We start from the raw sequence: 5,369 nt of genomic DNA, 5'->3' as shown, positions 1-5,369 counted from the left end.
CTCTCTTGCTGTTAACTCCACATCTGCAGCTACTTCCCCCACTGAGGTCTTGAACCCCTCACAGTCATCCACGAGGGTGGGAATCAACTTTTTCTTCCCCTTTTTTTTTTTTTAAAGATTTTATTTATTTGAGAGCGAGAGATAGTGAGAGAGAGAGCACGAGCAGTGGGGAGAGGAGGAAGCTGGCTCCCCACTGAGCAGAGAGCCTGACAAGGGACTCCATCCCAGGACCCTGGGATCATGACCTGAGCTGAAGGCAGACCCAGGAGCCCCAAGGGAATCAACTTTTTCTAAACTCCTATCAAAGTTGATATTTTGACTTCTTCCCATGAATCATGAATGTTCTTAATGGCATGTAGAGAGGTGAATCCTTTCCTGAAGGTTTTCAATTTACTTTTCCCAGATCCACCAGAGGAATCACTCTCTATGGCGGTTATACCCTTAGGAAATGTATTTCTTAAAAAATAACACCTGGAAGTTGAAATTACTCCTTGATCTACGAGCTGCAGCATACGGATGATATGTTAGCAAGCATGAAAACAACAATTAATCTTGATGTACATCTCCATCAGAGCTCGTGGGTGACCAGGTGCATTGTTAACGAGCAGTAATATTTTGAAAGGAATCTTTTTTTCTGAGCAGTAGGTCTCAACAGTGTGCTTAAAATATTCAGTAAACCACATTATAAACTGGCACGCTTTCATCCAGGCTTTGTTTTTCCATTAATAGAGCATAGGCAGAGTAGATTTGGCATTGTTTTTAAGGATTTTTGGAATGGAAATGAGCATTGGCTTCAACTTAAAATCACCAGCTGCACTGCCCCTAACAAGAGAGTCAGTCTGTCCTTTGAAGCTTTGAAGCCAGGCATTGACTTCTCCTCTCCAGCTATGAAAGTCCTGGATGGCATCTTCTTCCAGTAGGAAGCTGCTTCATCTACACTGAAAATTTGTTGCTTAGTGTAGCCACCTTCATCACTGATCTGAGCCAGATCTTCTAGAGAACTTGCTGCAGCTTCTACATCAGCACTTGTTGCTTCAGCTTCACCTTGCACTTGTATTTTATGGAGATGGCTTCTTTCCTTAAACCTCACGGAACAACATCTGCTAGCTTCAGACTTTTTTTCTGCAGCTACCCCCAGCCTTCACAGAATTGAAGAGAGTTAGGGCCTTGCTCTGGATCAGGCTTTGGCTTAAAGGAATGTTGTGGTGGGTTTGATCTTTTATCCAGACCACTTGAACTTTGTATCAGCAATAAGACTGTTTTGCTTTCTTATTATTCATGTGTTCACGGGAGTAGCACTATTAGTTTCCTTCCAGAACTGAACCTTTCCTTTACATTTACAACTTGGCTATCTGGCACAAGAGGCCTAACTTTCAGTCTATTTCAGCTTTTGACATGCCTTCCTCACTAAGTTCAATCATTTCTAGCTTTTGATTTAAAGTGAGAGACTTTTGGCTCTTCCTTTCACTTGAACACTTAGAGGCCATTGTAGGGTTAGTAACTGGACTAATTCCAATATTGTTCCCTGTGTCTCAGGGAACAGCCAGTTTATAGAGCAGTCAGAACACACACATTTATTGGGGTCCCTCAGTGGCTCAGTCGGTCAGTTGTCTGACTCTTGATCTTAGCTCAAGTCTCGATCTCAGGGTCACAGGTTGAAGCCCCGAATTGGGCTCCACACTGGGTGTGGAGCCTACTTAAAAAAAACAACACATGGGACACCTGGGTGGCTCAGTCAGTTAAGCGTCTGCCTTCAGCTCAGGTCATGATCCCAGGGTCCCGGGATCGAGTGCCACAGCGGAATCCCTGCTCAGCGGGGAGTCTGCTTCTCCCTCTGCCTGCTGCTCCCCCTTGTGCTCTCTCTCTCTGACAAATAAATAAATAAAAATCTTAAAACACACACACACACACACACACACACACACACACACACACACACATTTATAAATCAATTTCACTCTCTTATATAAGGGTGGTTTGTGTTGCCCAAAACAATTACAATAATAACATCAAAGATTACTGATCACAGACCACTGTAACAAATATAATAATGAAAAGATTTGAAATATTGTGAGAATTACCAAAATGTGACACAGAGACAAGAAGTAAACAAATGTTGTTGGAAAAATGGTGCATACGGACTGGCTGGATACAGTGTTGCCATAAACTTCCAATTTGTAAAAATGCAATATCTGCAAAGTACAATAAAGCCAAGCTCAATAAAATGATGCATTCCTGTATGTCAAAAATAAAACGCTTGGTTTTGTCTCTGAAACCTTTCCTTCTTATCTTCCCTTTTGCTGGAAATGACACCACCATCCACATAACTGGGTACATTGATCATAATTTCTCCCTTTCCCTTACCACCACCTAAATCCAGTCCATCCCTAAATCCTGTTGACTCTCTCTCCAAAATATATCTTGAATCTGTCCACTTCTTTCACTGCAACATTTTAATCATCATCTCTCACCTGGATGAGTGCGATAGCTTCCTCACCAGTCTCTGTGCCTCCAGTCTATTTTCCTCGTAGCAGCCAGACAAATCTTAAAAATACAAATCTGTCACTTGTCTGCTTAAAAACTACCAATGGGGGTGCCTGGGTGGCTCAGTTGGTTGAGCGACTGCCTTCGGCTCAGGTCATGATCCTGGAGTCCCGGGATCGAGTCCCACATTGGGCTCCCTGCTCAGCAGGGAGTCTGCTTCTCCCTCTGACCCTCCCCCCTCTCATGTGCTCTCTCTTTCTCTCTCTCATTCTCTCTCTCAAATAAATAAATAAAATCTTAAAAAAAAAAACCCAAAAACTACCAATGGGTTCTTCCCCATTATACTACATACATTGTACTTTGAAAAAAAATCCATGTCCGTATCAGGGTCATCTGGACCCAGCCAATCCCTGCCGACCTCTCTCCTCGTCTCTGTCCCGCTAAGCTCTAGCTATAGCGGCTTCTTCATTCTTGTACATGCCTAGCTGTATTCTGCCTCAAGATCTTCACCTTTCCCTCTGCCCAGAACTTTCTTGGCTAAGTCGTATGGCTAAGTTCTTCTTGACCTTCACGTGTTGGCACCTCCTCAGAAAATTATTCCCTGATCTTCTCTACCCAGGTGACTCCCCTTATCTTCTCTCCCCTATCCTAACATTGTTCTCTATCCTTGCGGTACGTCTCATCGTGCATAGTCCTTGCTGTTCGACTGAATACTGAATAAAGATCTGTTGAAAGAATGGATTAATTCACCCTGCACTGGGTAAAGAGGATACAGAAATGACTTAGATATGGTCCTTATATTCCGTAATGCCATAGTCTGATGGATGAAAAATGTGTAAATAGGCATTTAGAAAGCTGGTAAGTAATACATTGGAGATCAGAACTGGAACACAGAGAGACTCATACCCCAGTTTGGGGTTATGGATGTGAGTAGAAGGGATGCTGTATTTACATCCAAGGCAGCAGCATCTCCCTAATAAGAAACACAGTTGGGGCACCTGGGTGACTCAGTCGGTTAAGCGTCTGCCTTCAGCTCAGGGCATGATCTCAGGGTCCTGGGATGAAGCCTCACATCGGGCTCCCTGCTCAGCAGAGAGCCTGCTTCTCCCTCTCCCTCTGCCCCCACCCCCACTCGTGTTCCCTCTCTCGCTCACTTGCTCTACTCTCTCTCAAATAAATAAATAAATAAATAAAATCTTAAAAAAAAAGAAAGTTTTTTTTCTTCTAATAATGAACATTTACCTAGTGTACCAAGTTCCATGTACTGTTTTTACTGTTTCTTGTTTGTTTATTTTGTTTGTGTTTAATATGCCCAAAGTAATACAGCTTCTAAGTGATTGAGCTGGGATTCAAAGCCAGTCTAGCTCCCAAACCTAAATTCTTTTTTTTTTTTAATGATTTGAGGTGAAATTCACATAATGTAAAATCTACCATTTTAAAGTGAACAGTTCAGTGGCAGTTAGTACATTCATAATGTTATGGAACCACTACCTCTGTCTAGTACCAAAATATTTCCATCATTCCAAAGTAAAACCCCTTACTTATTAAGTAGTTTCCCCCCATTACCCTCCATGTACTGTTTTTGATCCTCATAATGATCCAGTTGTACAACTGAGGAAAGTGAGGCTCTGAGTTCAGTGATAAATCCAAGGTCACACAGCTAGTAAATGTGGAACAGTAATTTTGAATCTTAGTTTTCTGACCCCAGAGCCTAAACCTTTGATTAACACACATCTTTGGGCAAATCCCCAAGAAGGGGGCTGGATTTGGGTTTCAGAGATAAATTTTCTTGGGGCAGGGATGTAGAAACCATAAGTGCATCCTCAATTGTAAAAAATGCACATTGCAGCAATTAGTATTGTATAGGTGGTTGGCAGAACCAAAAATAATCTAAGGCCAAGAGCAGCTATAGGGCAGGGACTTGGAAAGGTCAGCACTGCAGGAAACTTTGCCAAAGTCTCAAGAACAAGAAGTTCACAATTCCTTGGGCGGCGGCTATATGTGCCAAGCTGGGAGCTGAAGAGAGGCAGAGTATCCAGGAGGATGTGGCTTGCCTTGGGGTGGGGGTGGGGGCAGGGTCAGCCAGGAAACCTCAGGTGGTTGTTTGCAAGAAAAGCTGGGCGTGCAACTGGGGAACACAAAGTAGGAAACAGGCCTCAGGCCAAATGTATCCCACCCTGAGGGAGGCCATCAGACCAGGAGGACACTGAGGGGTGGAGGGCCTCGCCTTAGTATTGTTCTACATCCTCCTGGAGGGGCTGTCATCACTCTAAGCCCTCTTCTTCAACATAGGGGTCCCTCTCTGGGGCTTCCCCCTTTCTCTCTGGAGGTCAACAATCCTCGAGTTTCCCCCCTTTGTAGGGATCTCTGACAGAGGGCACCCCTCTTAGGTTGTCTCTCATGGTTTCCTCTTCTCCCTCCCTGTGATGGTGGTGTTCTCTCACAAGCCCTCCACCTTTTTCAGGTTCGGGATCTTTCCGGAGTTGTAGTTTAACAACGCGCAGCTCTCTGCCCAACCGCGCCCCTCCGCCTCCCAGAGGGCAGCTCCATGGAAACCAAAACATCACAACTCCGCGGAGGTATCGCGAGAGGTGCGGTTGCGCCCGCGGCCGAGGAGAGGCGGAGCGAGGGCGGGAACAAAGAGCGAAGTGGGAGGGGTCTGGGCGCTTCCGCGGTCCCGGGCGGGAGAAGGTACCTCCTAGTGGCGCCCCCGCGTGACTGCGCTTTACATAATCGAGGCCGCGCGCGTCATAAGTGGCGTATTCCAGCCCAGACCGAATCAGAGTTGTCATAAGCCCTGTGTTCCGCCCCTTCGTACTTGATGGACGTCGAAATAAACCAGTGAACGGGCAACGAGCGCCGCCGTGCCCGCCCCGATCCGCCCG

The sequence above is a fragment of the Halichoerus grypus genome, chromosome 5 (assembly GCF_964656455.1).
Source record: "Halichoerus grypus chromosome 5, mHalGry1.hap1.1, whole genome shotgun sequence".
Classification (NCBI taxonomy): Eukaryota; Metazoa; Chordata; class Mammalia; order Carnivora; family Phocidae; genus Halichoerus; species Halichoerus grypus.
This window is presented reverse-complemented; position numbering follows the sequence as displayed.